A 23,139-nucleotide genomic window follows, 5' to 3' on the forward strand; every position below is an offset into this window, starting at 1 on the left:
CTAGCTCACAGCAACCCCAGACTCCTGGGTTCAAGTGATTCTCCTACCTCAGTCCCCTGATTAGCTGAGACTAGCCGGGCCTTGAGCACCAAGGCTGGCTAGTTTTCTATTTTTAGTACAGATAGGGTCACTTTGCTCAGGCTGATCTCAAAATTCTGACCTTAAGTGATCCTTTAGCCTTGGCCTCCCAGAGTGCTAGGACTATGGGCATGAGCCACCACGTCTGGCCTGTAAGGATTTTTTTTATTACTTATTTTATTAGTGTGTCAAGCTCCCTTAACTATTTCTCAGAGAACTTGTGAAGTCTTACCCCCATCATTGAATTCTCTTTCCATCTCCATCTTCAATACTCAACACACATATACCCCTAGGCTCAAAGCTTTCCCCCTTAGATCTTCAATTTCTTTCTTTTACTTATTACTTAGGTTCATGTTAGCCAGGTAGTCTTGTCAGGCACTCTTGGGTCAGTCTGTTTGCTCTGCTGTTCTCCAATTTCATGGACACTTCTTGTAAAGTAAGGAAGAGCCCAAGTCTGGGTAACTTTCTTGGGGTCACACACAGTACTGGACCATCCAGGTTATGTGGTTCCTTTAGTCACTTAGTCAAAATGTATCCAAAATACATTGACTAGATACCTAGTTTATATCAGGCTCTGAGCACATAAAGAGGAACAGGATAGAGTCTGGGGCAGCACAGAAATGGGTGGGGGAGATTTAGAAATAAATAATTACAGGTGAGATATTAGAGGTGTGTACAGAGCAGTGGGTGACTAATTCTCTCAAGGAGGAGAGATGTAGGAACAGGGTGTAGAAGGAAGATTGGAACTTGCAGGCAGAGAGAACAGCAAGAGCAAAGGCAAGAAGGTATAAAAGGCCAAAGTGTTCAGCAACCAGTGAATTAGGGGTGGTGTGGTCAGGAAACAAGGAAAGGAGGGGCAGGGAATATGGCTGGAAAAGCAGGTTGGGGCCAGATTTGGAAGGACATCAGTGACAACCCAATGAGTTATACTTTCCCTGGAGACTACAGGAACTAAGGTGGCCTTAGTGCATGGGCAGCCCACTTAGTTTGGTCTCTTTTCTGGGTGTGTGAAAGGCTGCACTGCTTCCTGCCCCCACTTATTTCTGATCTAGTTATTGCAGTAATAACAATGATTTACAGGATCACTTTGGATTTTACCCATGCTTTTTAATTTCAGGTTGCAATAAAGTATGAGCCACCTCAAACTCAAATTCAGTCTTAACTCATTTTTCTCCAAGAAAAATCTAACTTCTAAGTAGGCTCTAATTTCATGGATAGATCAAGTCTCTTTATTTTTTTTTTTTTTAAAGACAGAGTCTCAATTTGTCAGCCTCCGTGAGTGCTGTGGCATCACAGCTCACAGCAACCTCAAGCTCTTGGGCTTGGGTGATTCTCTTGCCTCAGCCTCCTGAGTTGCGGGGACTGGTCTGGGTTGTTATACCCAGAGGCTGGGTCAGATTCATGTTCACTTTTCAGGTGATGCTATAAACTTGCTATTTGTATCTGTTTACCAGTTTGTATCTACAGATCAAGAAACATATAATTTTTAATTTTCTCAATGTCTCTTTTTAATTTCCTAGATATGATTTTAAAAAATTAAAAAATAATTCACATAACATAAATTTGTTCATTTTAAAGCGTACAATTCAATGAATTTTAATATATTTGCAATATTGTTCAACCTCTGCCACTAATTCCAGAACACACACAGAAAAAAATTCCCATACCTGGGTGGCGCCTGTGGCTCAAGGAGTAGGGCGCCAGTCCCACATGCCGGAGGTGGTGGGTTCAAACCCAGCCCCGGCCAAAAAAACACAAAAAAAAAAAAAAAAAAGAAAGAAAAAAAATTCTTATACCTGTTAATAGTCACTCTCCATTCCTTTCCTCCTCCCCATAAACTGATGACCAAAAATTTACTTTCTGTCTCCAGGGATTTACCTATTCTGGACAGTTCATATAAATAGAATTATACAATATGTGCTCTTTTATGTCTGGCTTCATTCATTTAGCATGCTTTTGTTGTATTTATTTATTTATTTATTTATTTTGGTGGCAGAGTGTCACTTTGTCACCCTTGGTAGAGTAATGTGGTGTCATAGCTCATAGCAACATCAAACTCTTGGGCTCAATTCTCTTGCCTCAGCCTCCCAAGCAGCGGGGACTATAGGGAGATCCTGCCCCAACAGCCCAGCTATTTTTTTTAGATACAAGGTCTTGCTCTTGCTCAGGCTGGTCTTGAACTGGGGAGCTCAGGCAATCCACCTGCCTCAGCCTCCCAGAATGCTAGGAATACCAGCATAAGCCACTGTACCCAGCCATTGTTGTTGTGTTTAGAGACAGGATCTTGCTTTGTCACTCAGGCTAGAGTGTGGTAGTATAATCATAGGTCACTGCAACATCAAACTCATGGGCTCAAGTGATCTTCCTGCCTCAGCCTCTAGTATAGCTACACCCAACTGACATTTTTTTGTGTGTGACAGAGTCTCACTATGTCATCCTTGGTAGAGTGCTGTGGTGTCACAGCTCACAGCAACTTCAAACTCTTAAGCTTACGCGATTCTCTTGCCTCAGCCTCCCAAGTAGCTGGCCCAGGCCAGGTTGGAACTCACCACCCTTGGTGTATGTGGCTGGCGCTGAGCCCATTTTTTTTTTTTTTTTGTAGAGACAGAGTCTCATTTTATCACCCTCGGTAGAGTGCCGTGGAGTCACACAGCTCACAGTAACCTCCAGTTCCTGGGCTTAGGAGATTCTCTTGCCTCAGCCTCCTAAGTAGCTGGGACTACAGGCACCCGCCACAACACCCAGCTATTTTTTTGTTGCAGTTCAGCTGGGGCCGGGTTTGAACCCGCCACCCTTGGTATATGCTACTCACTGAGCCACAGGCACCGCCCTGAGTCCATTTTTTTGTTGTTGTTTGTTTGTTTTGAGACAAAGTCTTAAGCTGTTGCCCTGGGTAGAGTGCCATGGCGTCATCCCTCACAGCAACCTCAAACTCTTGGGCTCAAGCAATCCTTTTGCCTCAATTTTTTCTATTTTTAGTAGTGATGGAGGGGGTCTCGCTTTTTGCTCAGGGTGGTCTCGAACTCGTGAGCTCAATCCACCCACCTTGGCCTCTCAGAGTGCTAGGATTACAGGTGTGAGCCACCACACCTGAACCAACTAATTTTTTTTTTCTACAGAGATGAAGTCTATAGTTGGGAAGCTAAGGAAGGCTGTAGCAGGAGGAGCCTTTGAGCCCAGCAGGTGGAAGCTGCAGTGCACTATGATCACACCTCTGGTTAACCACTTCACTCTCCAATCTTGGCAAAATAGTGAGAGCTTGTCTCTAAAACCAAACCAAATCAAAACAAAACAAATAAGATTGATTGCTGGATTCAAGTATCATTGACATTATAAAGTTCCTTTCTAGGTTCAGTGCCTGTAACTCAGCAGCTAAGGCGCCAGCCACATACCCCAGAGCTCACAGGTTTGAACCCAGCCTGGGCCTGCCCAACAATGACAGCTACAACCAAAAAAAAAACAGCCGGGTGTTGTGGTGGGTACCTATAGTCCCAGCTACTTGGGGGGCTGAGGCAAGAGAATCCCTTAAGCCCAAGAGTTTGAGGTTGCTGTGAGCTGTGACGTCACAGCACTCTACGGAGGGCAACATAGTGAGACTGTCTCAAAAATAAATAAATAAATAAAGTTCCTCTCTACCTTTCATCCAATGGCTATAGTAATCTCCAATGATTGATGATCCTTTTCTAAATCTATTATCTCCTTAGAGGCTGCAAAATGATGATTTTATTAAAATAATTTTATCATTCCATTTGTTAGCCAGAATTTTTCGAGACCAAGTCATAATTGTAAAAAAAAAAAAAAAAGCATGATAAATACTTGACTCTCTTCTTTCATTTATCAAATAATAATATTTTTATACTTTCCTGTTTTGAATCCTAATAAATTCTGGGTGTCTATATGGTCAATGCTCTCTATGGAGTTGCAAATAAAGAATTATAATCTTGGAGCCAGAAAACAAAAAATTATTCTAATCTCTACTTGGGGAATTACAGGGTATCTACATAATGCCCTATAGTTATACTTGCACTTTAGAAATTATTACTCTTGATTGCACTAATGTACAAAGCTATGATTTAACAATAAAAATAAATTAATGAAATAAGAAAAAGAAAAGAAATTATTACTCTTATCTTTCCTTTCCAACCAGTCTTTCCCTTCTCCTTTCCCCTTCCTTGTTCTTTTTTTTGTGTGTGTGTGTGGTTTTTTTTTTTTTTTTTTTTTTTTTTAATTTGGCCGGGGCTGGGTTTGAACCCACCACCTCCGGCATATGGGACCGGCGCCCTACCCGCTGAGCCACAGGCGCCGCCCGTGTGTGTGGTTTTTTTTTGGCCAGGGCTGGGTTTGAACCTGCCACCTCCGGCATGCATATGGGACCAGCGCCCTACTCCTTGAGCCACAGGCGCCGCCCATGATGTCACAGGACTCCCAGCAACCTCCAGCTCTTGGGCTTCCGCGATTCTCCTGCCTAAGCCTCCCGAGCAGCTGGGACTACAGGCGCCCGCCACAACGCCCGGCTATTTTTTGGTTGCAGTTCAGCCTGGGCTGGGTTTGAACCCGCCACCTTAGGTATATGGGGCCGGCGCCCTACTCACTGAGCCACAGGTGCTGCCCCCTTGTTCTTTAATATCTAGAGCATTTTTCTTTTTTTTTTTGAGACAGAGTCTCAAGCTGTCGTCTTGGGTAGAGTGTCATGGTATATCATCTTAGTTCACCACAACCTCAAATTTATGGGCTCAAGTGAGCCTCTGGCCTTCGTTTTTTTGTATTTTTAGTCTCACTCATGTTCAGGATGATCTTGAACCTGTGAACTCAATCAATCCACCTGCCTTGGCCTCTCAGAGTGCTAGGATTATAGGCATAGGCCACTGTGCCAGGCCTATTTAGAGCAATTTAGCGTTTCTGCTTTGGTCCTTCTTTCTCCCAGCCTCTTGGGCTCTACGTCTCATGCGCCCCAATCCCCTCATTCTGATCCTACATTATAAAAGATCCAGGAATGGGTCTGGCAAATACCAAAATCTCCAAGCTGGGGAGTTGACATTAATTGTGAGCTAGAAACCTTTTGTGGATGGATAGGAGGACAGTAAAAAAAAAACACTCACACTAATGAATTTTATTTCCATCACATGTTATTTTCTGCAATGAACATGCATCACATATGGTACAATAAAAAAAATGAATAAAATGTTTTAAAAATAAAATAGATGGTAGGGAAGGAAGCAAGCACTATTCTTTCCCACTTTCCAGTTCCTCTTTCTCTCGATACAGATTGCTGCATCCTTGACTTTCTGTTCCAGGGAAAGTGAAGTGGAACCTTTCCTCTGACTCAGGATTTCAAGTGTTTCCCACCCCCACAGGCCTGCAGCGAGGGTAGGACATAGAGTCATGCTCCTGGAAGAGGGTGGAGGGGCTCTGAGAAGGGTTCCAGGAGCCAGGGTGTCTGAAGGCCTTCAGTGATAGGTGATTGCGTGCAGTGCTCAGTCTCTCTGATTAAAACCACGGGGTGGCTCCTGCCTGTAATCCTAGCATTCTGGGAGGCTGAGGTGCGTGGATTGCCTGAGCTCTCAAGTGTGAGACCAGCCTGAACCAGACTGAGACCCCACCTCTAAAAAAAATAGCTGGGCATTGTGGCTGGTGCCGGTAGTCCCAGCTACTTGGGAGGCTGAGGCAAGACGATCACTTAAGCCCAAGAGTCTGAGATTGCCATGAACTATGAAGCCACAGCACTCTACCCAGGGTGACATAGTGGGACTCTGTCTCAAAACAAAAACAAACTGTTGGCTCGGCAACTGTAACTCAGTGGCTAGGGCACCAGCAACATATACCAGAGCTGGCGAGTTCTAATCCACCCCAGGCCTGCCAAACAACAATGACAATTACAACCAAAAAACTGCGGGCATTGTGTATGGTGGATACCTATAGTCCCAGCTACTTGGGAAGCTGAGGCAAGAGAATCGCTTAACCCCAAGAGTTTGAGGTTGCTGTTGATGCCATAGCGGTCTGAGACGCTGTCTCAAAAAAAAAAAAAAAAAAAAAAAAAACTACTGGGCTATCCAGCCTCTTCTCCACAAGGCACTTCTCTCATCTTCAGGAGGCCTCCTGAGGGCTTTTTAATTTAGACATCTTGGCACCTCTTAAGGAAATCAAGGCTTGGGAAGGCTAGTAGAGAACTCTCAAGTCTCCTTATGTTTTAGAATTCCCAGGTTAGAGGGAGCTGCCGGTTGACAGCCAGAGTCCCAAGACACAGGGCCCATACCACCCCAGGCCAGGCCCTGTAAATGCTCACAGGAAATCCGAATGAAGCCAAGTGAACACTGGCCAGGTTTTCACATGTGTGGTGAGCACTAGGGAGATGGAGGTGTGGACAGATGTTTGTGGTCTCAACCGATCTGAGCAGGTTGAGAAAAGCCTTGGTGAGTCAGGAGGCAGCAAGGCAAAGAGGTCAAACATGTGTCCTGGAATCACCCCGATCTGAATTCTAATTCCTGTCCCTGTCATTTACATACTTTGTGACCCCAGGCAAGTTTCCTACTTCTCTAAGCCTCATTTTTACCATTTTTAGAAAATTGGGCATAATGGTTTCAAGTTTCATTATATTGGTTTGTTATAAGGATTAAATTCACAATGTCTACAAAATGTCAGGCTGCTCCCATTAATTGGGAGTTAGTATTATTAAGGAGCCCATAAGCCTCACTTTTCTCATTTCCAAAACAGGGACAACAGTAGGACTTATCTGAGGGAGGGGATTAAATGAGATAATAGATGAAGAGTGGTTGGTGCTGTTAATAAAAATGAACTTTTTTTTTTAAGGGACAGTCTCACTTTGTTGCCCTCGTTAGAGTGCTGTGGCATCACAGCTCACAGCAACCTCCAGGTCTTGGGCTTAGGTGATTCTCTTGCCTCAGCCTCATGAGTAGCTGGGACTACAGGTGCCCACCACAATACCCGGCTATTTTTTTGTTGCAGTTTGGCTGGGGCTGGGTTCGAACCCGCCACCCTCGGTATATGGGGCTGGCACCCTAGTCACTGAGCCACAGGGGCCACCCAAAATGAACTATTTTTTTTTTTTTGTAGAGACAGAGTCTCACTTTATGGCCCTCGGTAGAGTGCCGTGGCCTCACACAGCTCACAGCAACCTCCAACTCCTGGGCTTAGGCGATTCTCTTGCCTCAGCCTCCCAAGTAGCTGGGACTACAGGCGCCCGCCACAACGCCCGGCTATTTTTTTGGTTGCAGTTTGGCCGGGGCTGGGTTTGAACCTGCCACCGTCGGTATATGGGGCTGGCGCCTTACCGACTGAGCCACAGGTGCCACCCCCAAAATGAACTATTAAATACTATTAACATTTTGCTCCCCATTTTGCTCAAGGTCATAGCCCAGTAGTTCCCCTCTCCTACTGCTTTCTCCCTGACCTCTGTTTCAGGTGCCAGGAAATAATCCTTCTTGTCTTTTGTTGTTGTTTTTTTTCCAGTTTTTGGCCAGGGCTGGGTTTAAACCCACAACCTCCGGCATATGGGGCTGGCACGCTACCCTTTGAGCCACAGGCGCTGCCCCCTCCTTCTTGTCTTTTTGGGCAGAGATTGCACAGAAAGAAGAATGACACCTGAAGAGTACGTGGGGAGAGGAGAAGGAGATCCAGGGTTTCTCTCCTTCCTGAGACCTGCCTCTTGTTCCCTCCCACCACACTCAAACCCAGGGCTTCCCTACTAGCGTCTCTCTGGACAAAGCTCTGCTCAAGGATTCATTTTAGAGATTTCAGTAATCCTGAGAGATCAGTATTAATCTCCTTCTCCTACAACAAGAATGGCAGCCTGAAGCCAAGCCCTTCCCACCTAGAGAGAAAGAATGGAAGTTCCCTTTTTTTTCTGTGTGTCTCTCTCTCCCTCCCTTTTGCGGGGGAGATGAATGTGCTCCTCTGGAGGGACTGAGGGAAGCTGGGGCTGGCTCTAATGAGATTTTGCCTAGATGAAGCTGGCAGCTGGGAACCACTTTCACTGGGCTTGCCCTCTGCTGGGGAAACTCCACGGAGGAGACGAGACAGCTGGCAGGGAGAAGCCTCAGGACTGAGGATGCTGGGGGCTGCCGCAGTGCCTGGAGAGTCACACAGGCCCACGTGGGCCCGGAGGCAGATGCAGATGCTGTCTCTCCTTCCCAAAGGACTCCCTAGAAAGGCAGAGCCTTGGGCCTGGGAAGAAGGATATCTTTATCAGCAGCACAGAGGCAAATATACAAGGACACAGGACTTGGTGAAAGGTGCAGGACAGGGGATCTGAAGACCCAGGTCCCAATCCCAGTGCTACCACTCTAAGGCCATGTGACTTTTGGTCAAGTCTCTTAAGACCTTTACTCAAATTCTACTTTTGGGTATTGTAGTACCTCCTTCATAGGACTGCAGGGAAGGAAAGAATTAGTTGAAATAATGTATGGAACACTGGGACATGGTTAATAAATATTCATTTATTCCTCAGAGGGACTGAAGAGAAAGTAAATCATTGGATTCTGGAGGCTTTATGATTTATCAGCTTATTCTACACTAGGTATCATGCCATTTGTTGGGTACCTGGTTTGAGTGAGATGTGTAAAATCCCCAGAGTCTCCCTAAATATTCTGGGTCTAGGAACTGGTTTCTCTGGGTGGCAAGGATTAATGCACAGGGCAGAAGGAACACGCTCCTCAGAGATCCGATCTGTCATCTTCCTTAGGTCCTTTGCTGCCCTCCACCAACCAGTCCTTTCTGGTTGTCAGCTCCATCTCCCTGTTTTGGTAGGGGTGGCAGAATGACAAAGCCACATGTCACCCAGTGGTCTACAGAGGGGGGAAGGAGCTGTGTCCCTGCTGGAGCTGAAAAACATCCTTGAGGGCTGCAACTTTTACAGGGAAGGTTACCATGCCAACGGCAGCCTTCTTGCCCAACAGGGATGAAAGGAACAGAGGCTGTGGGTGACATGCATCTATTGTGCGTCCACAAACTTGCCTGGAACCTATTAGGGGCTGCTGACTGCAGCTCAGCAGGACAGGGCAGGAAGATTCAGGTTAGATTTCAGTGGGACTCCAGGACAGGCAGGACTGATGAGGGCAGGACCAACAAGGGAGGATTGGGAAATGCTTCTGAGATTGATACCTATCTCTTAGTGAAATGTGTGGGTGTGGTACTAACAGCACGCGTGGGCAGGGATGGTGTCCTAGATACCAGTTTCTGGTTGTGATGGGAACCTCAACTTCCTCCAGGTTCTTTTTGCCTTTGCCAGATGGTCCAGGAGGTCACCTATGCTCTGGGGTAGAGAAGAGAAGCAGCAAGGGACAGCAGGTTACTGGAGCGGTGGCCGAACAGAGAAGGGGTGGAAGGGTCACAGCATGCCTCTGGTGAAGGCAACAAATCTTGGCAATAAGGACCCAGAGGTGCCAAAGGAGGAGCAGCCTCCCCCAGGGAGCAGGGTTCAGGGAGAACGGCCAGGGGCTCCAGGCGGACTGGGGAGGAGCTGACAATAGGAACCATGACAGGCCTTCGCACACCCTCCCCACCCCGCCACCCACGTGAGTCTCACAACCAACGTGCGTATCAAGGAGCTGTCATTCTCGGTTCACCCACCAGAGGACATTGAGATCTGAGGAAGGTGGGTTCCTTTCCCAGCATCACTCAGCTGGTAAGAGGAGAAGCTGAGATCGGAACTTCCTGAACCCCTTAAAGGAAAACCACGTTCTGCTGGAAAGATCTCTTCCGAAGCCATCAGCTCCTCGTTTCACCTTTCGTTCAGGCTTTCCACGTCCCGAGGTGGCTGGAAGAGGCTGTAGGGACACAGATACGGTGTCTGGAGCAACCGCCCCTGCCCACCGCCTACCCCGGTGAGAGTGATGGAGCGGCCTCCGCGGGCCACGCCGGCACCTGGGGGGCCTCACCCACACCCTCTCCCATTATCCCCGACCCTGGGAAGCGGACCGAGGCAAGGTCGCCGTCCAGTGCGGGATTGCCCGCGGGCTAGGTCCCGCGCCGAGACCGCGCGCAGTCCGGGAGCCCCGCGGCCCCTCACCCCGCGGCGCCGCCGGGCAGGGTCCCCGGGCGCGCGCGGAAGCGGCCTCCTTCCCCCGCCGGCTCCCCGCCCCCGGCCCGCCCCCGCCCGGCCCGCGCCATGTATGGCGCTTCCTCCCGGAGCCCTACAAGGCGCTTCCTCCCTGCCCGAGGCCCATACATGGCGCTTCCTTCCCGGCGCGCCTGGCAGGCGGCCCGCGGGAGGCGAGCCCGGCCCTCGGGGTCCGCCCGCGCCCACGAGCCGCGTCCAGGGCACCCGCTGCCAAGGAGGGGGCGGCGGGCGACCCGGGCCAGGAGCGCACGCCGAGTCCCAGACAGGCGCAGGGAAACGCGGGACAGGCTGGCGTGGGAGGCCTAGGAGCCACTACCGGTTTTGTACTTTGTCCTGCTTTTCTCCCCCAGACTGGGGATCCTCAGCGGCTCCCAGACTCCGAGCGGGTGGTACAGCCCGCCGCTCCCAGCCTTACGCTCCTCCCTTCGGGTTTGGCAAGTAGGTCCTCGGTAATACCTCCCTGCTTCTATTTTCCTCTCCCTCCCTCCCTCTCTCCTGGCTGTTCGCCTCCTCCCCGACTTTAGTCAAATTGTTCCCTCTCCCTAAAATGCCTTTCTCACACCATCCTGGTAAAATGAACTGCCCATCCTTTACTTGGCCTCTTTGGAAATCCTTCCCACCCCACCTGCGCCCCATAGATGGCAGACCTGTGCACGTTTGTTTATTAGGACTGCCATTTGGTCTTACCCATTTTTGCTTTCCCAGTTACCGCCTGGGTAAATGATGGCTATTATTATATCCGAGTGAGGGGAAAGAGGGAAAAGACCTGTTTTCGGGCCTGCGACAGTGCCTTTTCGCCTGGGACGTGGGTTTTTGACTTTAGGTGTGGTCCTCAAGCATCTCCGTCTGCTCTGGCACAATGTGGTTTGGAGAAGGCTCATGAGCCCCACAGTCCCACTGCAGTATTTGGGGGGCAGGGGAGAAGGTCAGGTGGAGCCATAGCTGTGAAAGGTGTACACTCAGAATGGGGATGAGTTTGAACAGTGCCCGCTGGGTGCCCCCACCACCCACAAGGGCCTCTTTGGCTCAGCCTGACAGCTCTGGTTTATCCACCACTGCAAGAACCAGCAAGCCCCCACAGGCCCTCCCTGCATTGCCTCCAGAGACTGAAACCTGGCCCAGACATGTGGTTACTCTACCTACTCTGCCATGGAACAGGTCAGAGAGAGGGAGCCCACCTCAGAAGAGATGGAAGCAGCAGCAATTCCTGAACCCAACCCCAGCTGGAGCAGCTGTGTTCCTGCAGCACAGCTGTCATCAAATCTAGGCTTTGTCCTGGGGAGTACACAAGCAAGCCCCCCTGTGGCCAGCTGGGTCAGTGGTGAGTCTGTGATTGTTCTGCTTCAGGTAAAACAGGAAAAGAAAAGCACAAAGCTTGGAGCTGAGTGGGGGAGTATTCTAGAAAAGGAACTTATAGGCTCTGGGTTTGATCTAGAATAGAATCACTCACAGGCTTCCAGTCTCCAGTAGACTGAAAACACACACACACACAGTCAGCAAACTAAAGCCAAAGGTTAAGGAGCTCTGTGAGTCTCCCGAGTCCCGGGTTAGCTGAGTGGTGCCTGGTAATAGGATGCATGAAGAGGATCTTAAAGGTTCAGGAGTTAGATTTTAGAAAAAACGGGGTCTGGGCGGCGCCTGTGGCTCAGTCGGTAAGGCGCTGGCCCCATATACCAAGGGTGGCGGGTTCAAACCCGGCCCTGGCTGAACTGCAACCAAAAAATAGACGGGCGTTGTGGCGGGCGCCTGTACTCCCAGCTACTTGGGAGGCTGAGGCAAGAGAATCGCTTAAGCGCAGGAGTTGGAGGTTGCTGTGAGCTGTATGATGCCATGGCACTCTACCAAGGGCCATAAGGTGAAACTCTGTCTCTACAAAAAAAAAAAGAAAGAAAAAGAAAAAACTGGGTCTTAGGGACTGGCTGCACACCTAGGATGTGTGCAGGATGCCTCCTGTCTTGTTTTTCCCACCTAGAGCGGCAGGACCCCAGCAGCCACCTCTGCTGAGCACTGATATAGGATTGTGGGTAATGTAGTCCACAGAGCCAGGCTCCCAGTGGTGCTGCTTCCCACCCTCTCTTCCTCTCCTCTCCACCCGCTGGCAGTCACCACCCCTTCCTGTTCCAGGCTTAAGTCAGTTCAGAGTGAAGAGGCGGTGCTTGCTCCTTACCGGCTGGGAGATCCCAGGCTGCAAACCCGGGAGCTATTTATAACAGCCTAGCCTAGAGGGAAGTCCTGAGAGGAGTTGGAGAGCTCCAGCAGGTTGCTGCAGAATCTGCAGGAATCCCAGGCCTCTGCTTGGGCATCCTTCTCTTCTGCTTAGGAGGGTAAGGAAAGGATGTTTTTGGTCTTCTGAAAGGCCTATTAGGCAGTAGGGGTCATGGGATGTTCCCTGTCTTAAGAGAGAGAATGTATGCTCCAGTGGTCATGGAGCCAGGCTTTTGGGCCTCTCTATGGTGGGAATATCGAAATCTGGGATTGGGCTGGGCATGGTGACTGTTGCCTATAATCCTAGAACTCTGGGAGGCCGAGGCAGGTGGATTGCCTGAGCTCATGGGTTGGAGATCAGCCTGAGCAAGTTTGAGAACCCACCTCTAAAAAGCTGGGCGTTGTGGTGGGCGCCTATAGTCCCAGCTACTTGAGAGGCTGAGGCAAAAGAATCGCTTCAGCCCAAGAGTTTGAAGTTGCTGTGAGCTATGACTCCATAGCACTGTACCAAGGGAGACAAAGTGAGACAATATCTCAAAAAAAAAAGAGGGCGGCGCCTGTGGCTCAAAGGAGTAGGGTGCTGGCCACATATACCAGAAGTGGCGAGTTCAAACCCGACTCCAGCCAAAAACTGCAAAAAAAAAGATAAAGAAACCTGGGATTGATACACTGAGTTTTTTTGAACAAAAAGGCCATCGTGATACCCAGTAACATGACAATTGCCTGATCCTTCCATTTTTCTTACTGTTTTCCTATGCTTTCCTGCCCAGCCAAATTATATACTCCTCTGGACAGAAACCAAACCTTTTCTTGCTAATGGCACCTCCCTATCAAAACTGGATTGGGTGCTGCCTTTGTCCCTGTCCCACAGAATCCTAAGCATGGCATTTTCAAAGCTGGGTTTGTCATTAGAATGCACACTCCCGATTGACATGAATTGTGTCTGCCTATTGACTATGGCAAGTCCTCAAATAACATTTCATTCAAGTAATTTCCTTATCAATTTGATAAACAAAACTCAATTCTCAGCTGGGGCCACAGTGCGTGTGGAGAGTTTGCACGTTCTCCTCAGTTCTGCATGGGTTTTTTCTAGGTACTCTGTTTTTCTCACACGTCCCAAAGCTGTGCATATGAGGTGAATTGGCATATCTGTATGATCCCCGTCTGCTGAGTTATGATGTGAATGGACCCTGTGATGGAATGATGTCCTGTCCAAGGTTTGTGTCCGCCTTATACTCTGTGCTGAACTGGAGTAAGCGGAGTGGAAAATGCATGACTACATTATTATGGAAAGAAACTCATGAAGTATCCAATAATTATACAAATGCTTCACAATAAACTATGCTGTAGGAAAGCCCTTGGCAAGCCCTCCACATTTATGGTTTTGAACTGGTGGTATGTGCTCCTTAAAATTTTTGCTTTCCAAACATGTATTTCTTTGTCTTTTTTTGAGTCAGAGTCTCACTTTGTCGCCCTCAGTAAAGGCCTGTGGCATCATACCTCCAACTCTTGCTTGTTTAAGCGATTCTCTTGCTTAAGCTTCCCAAGTAGCTGCATAATGTCGGCTATTTTTAGGTACAAGGTCTCACTCTGGCTCAGGCTAGTCTTGAACCTGTGAGCTCAGGCAATCCATCCGCCTCAGCCTCCCAAGTACTGGGATTACAGGTGTGAGCCACCGCGCCTGGCCTATTGTGTGATTTAACCCACCACCCCTATGACCACTATTACTCACTGATACACCAAAAATTAGGCAACTGACTTACTTGTTTTTATAAATCTCTCTTGAATGTATTTATAGCTCGTATTTATTCCAGTGTTTAATATTAGAAGTATTTTGGTGTTTAGAAGTTGGTAATGTTTCTGTAACCAGAAATATGCTGCAGGAACTTAACTCTTGTTTATATCAATTAGCCCAGGGGTCCTCAAACTGCAGCCCACGGGCCACATGAGGCTGTGCGATTGTATTTGTTCCCATTTTGTTTTTTTACTTCAAAATAAGATATGTGCAGTGTGCATAGGAATTTGTTTATAGTTTTTTTTTTTAAACTATAGTCCACCCTTCTAATGGTCTGAGGGACAGTGAACTGGCCACCTGTTTAAAAAGTTTGAGGACCCCTGAATAGCCTATGGTAAAGTTGGTTTCCTTTAAAGTCACAGTTTCTAAGAATCTATTGAAAATTTTTTGTTTGTTTGTTTTTGAGACAGTCTTACTTTATGCCTCCCAAGTAGCTGGGACTACAGGCACCTCACAACACCCAGCTGGTTTTTTAGAGACGTAGTCTCGCTCTTGCTCAGGCTGGTCTCAAACCTGTGAGTTCAGGCAATCCACCTGCCTCAGCTTCCTGGAGTGCTAGGATTACAGGTGTGAGCCACCATGCCTGTCCCCTATTAAAGATGTTAAGTGAGGACTTCATGTACTATATTCCCATTGCGTGGGGTAATAAACAGTTGTTGAATAAATGCATGAATCAATGATAGCTAATACTGTTTGTGGGATTCTTGATACATATTTCATGTCACATTTAATCAGTATGTTGTGAAACAGCTTTAGCTGCTTAAGTACCTTTCATCTTAAGTGGTAGAGCGGTGGTAGGAATTGGTAATCAGCTTGCACTGACAGTAGCAGTAGCACTGAGCAATGGTGTGAAGCTGCCTTCATGCAGGCACCCAGTCAGTACCTAAGGCTGATGAACAGCCAGATGGGTGAGGTGGGTCAGGCAAGTGGGGCAGACATATGGAAGTAGCCTGACCTCTGGCTGCCATGTACACCTCGCTTGCTGTTAATGCTGCCCTGATCTGGCCCCATGAAGCAGATGCTGCTGACAGCCAGGAGAGCTGCCAAGGAGTAATCCTCCTAAGAAGCTTAATGAGAAATACCAGTTCTGGTCTGCAGTGGGTGGGGGAGTCCTGAGGCAGCAGCTGTGGGAATTGGAGCACCAATGGCCTTTGGAGGGCAAGCAGTAGTGTTTGGGGGGACTCTTCAGATGTAACCAGGGAACTTCTGTCTCTGAATCTGGTAGGATTTTTTTTGTTTGTTTGTTTTTGTGTTTTTTGAGAAAGAGTCTCACTTTGTTGCCCTCGGTAGAGTGCTGTGGCATTACAGCTCACAGCAACCTCAAACTCTTGGGCTTAAGTGATTGTCTTGCCTCAGCCTCCCAAGTAGCTGGAACCACAGGCACACACCACAACGCCTGGCTACTGGTAGGATATTTTGGTCTTAATCTTTCTTGACTAATTCTCAGCAGCATTTGACTTGGGTGTGATAACCTCTTCTTGAAATCCTCTCTCTCATCGCTTCCATGTCTTTATTTTTATTTTATTTTATTATTATTATTATTATTATTATTATTTTGAGCTGTTGCCCTGGATAGAGTGCTCTGGCGTCATAGCTCACAGCACCCTCCGATTTTTGGGCTCAAGCGATCCTCTTGCCTCAGTTTTTCTATTTTTAGTAGAGACGAGGGTCTCGCTTTTGCTCAGGTTGGTCTCGAACTCGTGAACTAAAGCTATCCACCCGCCTCGGTCTCCCAGATGCTAGGATTACAGGCATGAGTGACTGCGCCAGGCCTGCTTCCATCTTGATAGACAAAGTCCCAGTTTTCCTCCATCTCTCATGCTGCTCACTTTTTATTTTTATTTTTTTTAAGAGACAGAGTCTCACTGTGTCACCCTTGGTAGAGTGTCATGGTGTTCCAGCTCACAGCAACCTCCAACTCCTGGGCTTAGGCAAATCTCTTGCCTCTCCTGAGTAGCTGGGACTATAGACGCCGGCCACAACGCCCGGCTATTTTTTGTTGTAGTTTGGCCAGGGCTGGGTTTGAACTGGCCACCCTCCGTATATGGGGCTGGTGCCCCCAGCCACAGGCACCGCCCTTTTTTTTTTGAGGCAGAGTCTCACTGTGTCATCCTCGGTAGAGTGCTGTGCCATCACAGCTCACAGCAACCTCAAACTCTTGGGCTTAAGCAATTCTCTTGCCTCAGCCTCCCAAGTAACTGGGACTACAGGTGCCTACCACAACCCCTGGTGTTTTTTTTGCTATTGTTGTGATTGTTGTTTAGCAGACCCAGGCTGGCCCCAGGCTGGGCCCGCTAAACAACAATCACAACAACAACCCACCAGCTCCCGTGCATGCAGCTGGCACCCTAACCATTGCGCTATAGGTGCCTAGCCGTGCTGCTCACTTTTGAGTCTCCTCTACCTAGATATTAAGTGTTCCAGTCCTTCAGGATTTAGCCCCAGACTGTCCTATGAAAGTACACTGTGCAGTCTAAGAGGTACACAGGACTTCTTAGAAAAGCAAATTACTGGCTGGGTGAGGTGTCTCACACCTGTAATCCTAGCACTCTGGGAGGCAGAGGCGGGTGAATTGCTTGAGGTTGGGAGTTTGAAACCACCCGGAGTAAGAGTGAGATCCTGTCTCTACTAAAAATGGAAAAAGTATTTGGGTGTTGTGGTGGGCGCCTGTAGTACCAGCTACTCAGGAGCCTGAGGCAAGGGATCACCTGAGCCCAAGAGTTTTAGGTTGCTGTGACCTATGATGATGCTACAGTATTCTACCCAGGGCCACAGAGACAGACACTGTCTCCAAAAAAAAGAAAGGGGAAAAAAAGGGGGCTGGGTATGGTGGCTTATGCCTGTAATCCCAGCACTCTGGGAGGCCAAGGTAGGTAGATTACTTGAGCTCACGGGTTTGAAACCAGCCTGAGCAAGAGTGAGACCTCATCTCTAAAAATAGCCTGGCATTGTGGCAGGTGCCTGTAGTCTAGCAACTTGGGAGGCTGAGGCAGGAGAATCGTGGAGCCCAAGAGTTTGAGGTCGCTGTGAGCTGTTATGCCATGGTACTCCACCAAGGGCAACAAAGTGAAACTCTGTGTCAAAAAAAAGGAGAAAGAAAAGAAAATCAGATTTGTTAATCACTACACCCTACCTCTGACTCCACCCCCACTCTTAAATTACCTCAAAAGCTTTCCATGTTGTTCAGAATGAACTCTCAAGTTCTTAGCAAGGCCTCTGAGGCTCAGCTGGGTCTACCCTGTTGGCTCCTTCAGCTTCTTTCCTCACCCCATTCCATTTATGATAGCATCTGAAAGAATAAAATACCTATGAATAAATTTAACCAAGGAAGTAAGACTTATGCACTGAAATCTACTGTACATTGCTGAAAGAAATTTAAAAATACCTACATAGGGTGGCGCCTGTGGCTCAAAGGAATAGGGTGCCAGCCCCATAAACCAGAGGTGGCAGGTTCAAACTGGGCCCCAGCCAAAAACTGCAAAAAAACAAAAACAAAAAACCCTACATAAATGGAAAGACATCTTATGTTCATGAATTAGAAGACTTAATATTGGGCGGCGCCTGTGGCTCAGTGAGTAGGGCACCGGCCCCATATGCCGAGGGTGGCGGGTACAAACCCAGCCCCCGCCAAACTGCAACAAAAAAATAGCCGGGCATTGTGGCGGGCGCCTGTAGTCCCAGCTGCTCAGGAGGCTGAGACAAGAGAATCGCATAAGCCCAAGAGTTAGAGGTTGCTTTGAGCCGTGTGACGCCACGGCACTCTACCCAAGGGCGGTACAGTAAGACTCTGTTTCTACAAAAAAAAAAAACAACAATAAAAAAAGAAGACTTAATATTGTGAAGATGTCACTACTACCTAAAGCAATCTACAGCTTCAGTGCACTCCTTCCCATAATTCCAAAGACGTTTTTGGCAGAATTGGAAAAGTCAATTCTCAAATTCATGTGGAATTGAAAGTATCTCCAAATAGCCAAAACAGTACTGAAAATGAAGAACAAAGCTGAAGAACCCAAATTTCTTTCCTTTTTTTTTTTTCTTTTCTGAGACAGTCTCATTTTGTAGCCCTCGGAAGAGTGACTTGGCATCACAGCTCATAGCAACTTCAAACTCTTGGGCTCAAACTATCCTCTTGCCTCAGCCTCCCAAGCAGCTGGGACTACAGGCGCCCACCACAATGCCCAGCTATTTTTAGAGGCGAGGTCCCACTCTGGCTTGGGCTGGTCTCAAACCTGGGAGTTCAGGCAATCTACCTGCCTTGGCTTCCCAGAGCACTAGCATGAGCCACTGCGTCCTGCTCCAAATTTCTTAATTTCACAACTTACTATAAAGCTACATAAATGAAAACAATGTGTGGCTCAACACCCGTAGGTCAGTGGTTAGGGCACTGGCCACATACACCGGGGCTGGTGGATTCGAACCCAGCCCGAGCCTGCTAAATAACTATAACAAAAAAGTAGCTGGGCATTGTAGTGGGCACCTGTAGTCCCAGTTACTTGGAAGGCTGAGGCAAGAGAATGGCTTAAACTCAAGAGTTTGAGGTTGCTGTGAGCTGTGACACTAGGGTGACAAAGTGAGACTGTCTCAAAAAAAAAAAAAAGGAAATGCACCCTGGGGACTCTGCCTTGTCTCCCTTCCCAGAAGAGCCTTTCATAACTAACTCCTGAACACTACTCCAGGGCCAGATGCAGTGGCTCACACCTATAATCCCAGCACTCTGTGAGGCTCAGGAGGATGGATTCCCTGAGCTCAGGAGTTCAAGACCAGCTTGAGCAAGATCTTTTAGATTTTTGAGTGTGGGAATTATTGTGTCAAATGGAGTGAGAAGCAATGAGGCCTTGAGAAACAAAGTATAAAACAATAAAAGGTCCTTGGCCTCCAGGATTTGAAGAATGAACCCACCCACGGCCACAGATCAGTATTTTGAACACGGAAAAGACCTGAAAACTATGAAAACCCTGGTAGCAATGAACATCCCTGGTGTCCAGGTTGTGGTCTTTAAGTATTATTTTCTATTAAAGAAAACCTGTATTCCTTATAAAATAACTAATATCAGAACCCAGGTGGAAAAATATACAAGATCAGCCCAGAACATCTTGTTATATTCAGAAGGAAAAAAGCTTTTTATTTATTTATTTTAAATATTTGTCCTTTGATTTTTTTTGTTGTTGTTGTTGCAGTTTGGCCGGGGCTGGGTTTGAACCCGCCACCCTTGGTATATGGGGCCGGCGCCCTGCTCACTGAGCCACAGGCGCGGTGGAAAAAAGCTTTTAAAGACTGGTGTGGGCTTCTCAAAAGGACATAAGAGCCACTTGAAGAGGAGCGATTTAATGATCAGTAAGAAAGCAGTTACAATGGATTGAAACATTTGTATACGTCAATCCACCTGTTTATTCTTATTTAAAAATAAAGTTCATTGGTCACCTTTAAATCTTGTTTAGATGTATTAGAGCAGGGGTCCTCAAACTTTTTAAACAGGGGGCCAATTCACTGTTCCTCAGACCATTGGAGGGCTGGACTATAGTTAAAAAAAGAACTATGAACAAATTCCTATGCACATTGCACATATCTTATTTTGAAGTAAAAAAACAAAACGGGAACAGATACAACCACACCGCCACAAGTGGCCCTTGGGCCGTAGTTTGAGGACCCCTGTATTAGAGGATCAAGAGATATTTTGAAAACTGGAATACAAATGAAAAAAAGTCTAGCATTTATCCTTTCCTACATAAAAATTACATTGATTTGTGGAAGTTCATCCTTAAAGACATATGTTAACTGGCAAATGAAGAAGGAATGATAGAATTATAACACTTTGATCTTGCAACCTCTAATAAAACACTGGATCTAGACAATGATCATCAGTGACTGATAATACCACACAAAGAGAAAATCAGACTTTTTTTTCCCATGGATACAGTACTGCTTATTAAAGATTATTGCCAAAAGACTGAAACTGAATATGACCAAGATTTTACTTTTAATAAAAAATTTATAAGAAAGACAAAGGAACATTTTCTTTCTTTCTTTTTTTTTTTTTGTAGAGACAGAGTCTCACTTTATGGCCCTCGGTAGAGTGCTGTGGCCTCACACAGCTCACAGCAACCTCCAACTCCTGGGCTGAAGCGATTCTCCTGCCTCAGCCTCCCGAGTAGCTGGGACCACAGGTGCCCGCCACAACGCCCGGCTATTTTTTGGTTGCAGTTTGGCCGGGGCCGGGTTTGAACCCACCACCCTCGGTATATGGGGCCGGCGCCTTACCGACTGAGCCACAGGCGCCGCCCCAAAGGAACATTTTCAACATCATGAGATACACTGTAGTTTCACCGTCCCCTCCAAAACTCAAGGATGTTGAAGTTTAACTGACACTGTACTAAAAGGAGAGACATTAAAAAACAAAACAAAACAGGCTCAACCCCTGTGGCTCAAGCAGCTAAGGCACCAGCCACATACACCTAAGCTGGCTGGTTCAAATCCAGCCTGGGCCTGCCAAACAACGACGGCTGCAACCAAAAAATAGTTGGGTGTTGTGGTGGGCGCCTGTAGTCCCAGCTACTTAGGAGGCGGAGGCAGGAGAATCGCTTGAGCCCAGGAGTTGGAGGTTGCTGTGAGCTGTGATGCCACAGCACTCTACCCAGGGCGACAGCTTGAGGCTCTGTCTCAAACAAACAAACAAAAAAATGTGTTACTGACATAGATATATAGACATATGGAATAGAATTCAGAGTTCAGAAATAATTACCTGTGGGTAACTAATTTTTTCTAGGGGTAGGAAAACTGTTCAATGAGAGCGCTCACTTTGGCAGCACATATACTAAAATTGGAACGATACAGAGAAGATTAGCATGGCCCCTGCGCAAGGATGACACACAAATTTGTGAAGCGTTCCATATTTTTCTATGATTTAATAAAAAAAAAATATTAAAAAAACTATTCAATGAGAGAAATAATAGTCTCATCGACAAATGATGCTCAGACAACTGGATATTCACATGCAAAAGTAAGAAATCAGACACCTAACTTCACACCATATATAGAAATTAACTCATAGGAACACAAAAGGCTTATGGGGGGGAACCAAATTAACTCAAAATGGGCTAATCACCTACATGTAAGAGTTAAAACTATGAAACTGTTAGGTGAAAACAGGTAAGTATTCATGACCCTGGATTTGGTAGAGGATTCTAAGATACATGTATGACAACCAAAGAAAAGAAAGTGAATGGGCCAGGTCAGGTGGCTCACATCTGTAATCCCAGTGCTCTGGGAGCCCTAGGTGGGCGGATCACATGAGTGAAAAGACAACTTCCAGAATGAGAAGAAATGTTTGCAAATCATATTATTAGATAAGAGTCTAGTATCCAGAATACATTAAAAAAAAAACTCTCACAATTCAATAGCAAAAAGACCAACCAATTAAAAATGGGCAAAAGAATAGAAATTTCTCCAAAGATATACAAATGGCCAACAAGCAGCCAAAAAGAGGCCCAACATCATTAGTCATTAAGGACATGCCAATCAAAACCACAATGTGATACTACTTCACATCCACTAGGACGGCTACTGCAAAAAAGACAAGAACAAGCTTTGGCAAGGATGTGGAGAAATTGGAATGCTCATATATTACTGGTGGGAATATCAAATGGTTCAGCCACTGTGGAAAAGTGTGGCAGCTGCTTAGAATGTTAAACACACACTTAACTGTACAACTTATCAATTCTCCTAAATGACGGCCCATGAGAAACAAAAACATATTCAAACAAAGACTTGTACATGAATGTTCACAGCAGTGCTATTCGTAACAGCTAAAAACTGGGCATAATGGAAGTATCTACCAATGGAAAAGGTAAACAAAACGTGGCATATCGCAGGCACAATTGATTAAATCATTGGCCACCAGTGATTTTTTTTTTTTTTGAGACAAAGTCTCACTTTGTTGCCCCTGGTAGAGTGCTGTGCCATCATAGCTCACAACAACCTCAAACTCTTGGGCTCAAGGGATCCTCTTGCCTCAGCCTTCCTAGTAGCTGGGACTACAGGCGCCTGCCACAACACCCAATGCCCAGCTATTTTTAGAGACGGGGTTTCACTCTTGCTCAGGCTGGTCTCAAACTTGTGAGTTCAGGCAATCCACCCACCTTGGCCTTGGGAGTGTTAGGATTACAGGCGTGAGCCACTGCACCTGGTCACAACCAGTGATTGACTCCATCTCCAGCTGTGTGGGGGCTAAACGTTCTAACTCTCTAATCACGCCTTCGTCTTTCCTGTGACCAATACCCATCCTGAAGCCATGTGGGGGACCCCAGCCACCAGTCATTTTATTAGTGTAGAAAAGATACTTATCACTCTATCTAGATTCCAAGGGTTTTACAAGCTGTGTGCCAGGAAGGGGGATGGGGCAGAGATCTAATATATATTTCTTACTGTCTCATACTACTCAACAATAAAAATGAACAAACATGCAACAATATAGTTGTATCTCAACAATATAAATGAAAGCAACTAAGTAAAAGAAACTTAACATTAAAGACTACATATTGGGTGGTGCCTGTGGCTCAGTCGGTAAGGCGCCGGCCCCATATACTGAGGGTGGCGGGTTCAAACCTGGCCCCGGCCGAACTGCAACAACAACAGAAAAAATAGCTGGGCCTGTGGCGGGTGCCTGTAGTCCCAGCTACTTGGGAGGCTGAGGCAAGAGAATCGCTTAAGCCCAGGAGTTGGAGCTTGCTGTAAGCTGTGTGATGCCATGGCACTCTACCTCTACCGAGGGCGATAAAGTGAAACTCTGTCTCTACAAAAAAAAAAAAAAAAAAAAAAGACTACATATTGTGCTATTGCATTAATACAAAGTATCTGGTGAGGGGTGGACATTCACAACTGTAATCCTAGCACTTTGGAAGGCCAAGGTGGGAGGATAGCTTGCCAGGAGGTGGAGACCAGCCTGAGCAACATAGTGAGAACTTGCCTCTACAAAAAATAAAAAGACATC

General features: G+C 46.9%; 1 long non-coding RNA gene and 1 other non-coding gene across 5 annotated transcripts; one reads left to right on the top strand and one right to left on the bottom strand.

Annotated features, from left to right (window-relative positions):
• Positions 1–8,490: 8,490 nt before the first annotated feature.
• Positions 8,491–10,907, bottom strand: LOC128568418 (uncharacterized). Of its 4 annotated transcripts, XR_008375154.1 has the most exons (4): positions 10,012–10,173; positions 9,664–9,860; positions 9,232–9,346; positions 8,493–8,829 (listed from the first exon to the last, which is right to left on the bottom strand). It is a non-coding gene; the product is annotated as an uncharacterized LOC128568418 (long non-coding RNA). The 4 variants fall into 4 exon arrangements; XR_008375155.1 differs by lacking the exon at positions 10,012–10,173 and adding an exon at positions 10,470–10,907 and having other exon boundaries at positions 8,491–9,346; XR_008375156.1 differs by lacking the exon at positions 10,012–10,173 and adding an exon at positions 10,262–10,437 and having other exon boundaries at positions 8,491–9,346.
• Positions 10,908–20,940: 10,033 nt separating this feature from the next.
• LOC128569475 (U6 spliceosomal RNA) lies at positions 20,941–21,047 on the top strand. Its single transcript, XR_008375410.1, has one exon. It is a non-coding gene; the product is annotated as a U6 spliceosomal RNA (small nuclear RNA).
• The last annotated feature ends 2,092 nt before the right edge of the window (positions 21,048–23,139 follow it).

This window comes from Nycticebus coucang, chromosome 17, assembly GCF_027406575.1.
Source record: "Nycticebus coucang isolate mNycCou1 chromosome 17, mNycCou1.pri, whole genome shotgun sequence".
Lineage (NCBI taxonomy): Eukaryota > Metazoa > Chordata > Mammalia > Primates > Lorisidae > Nycticebus > Nycticebus coucang.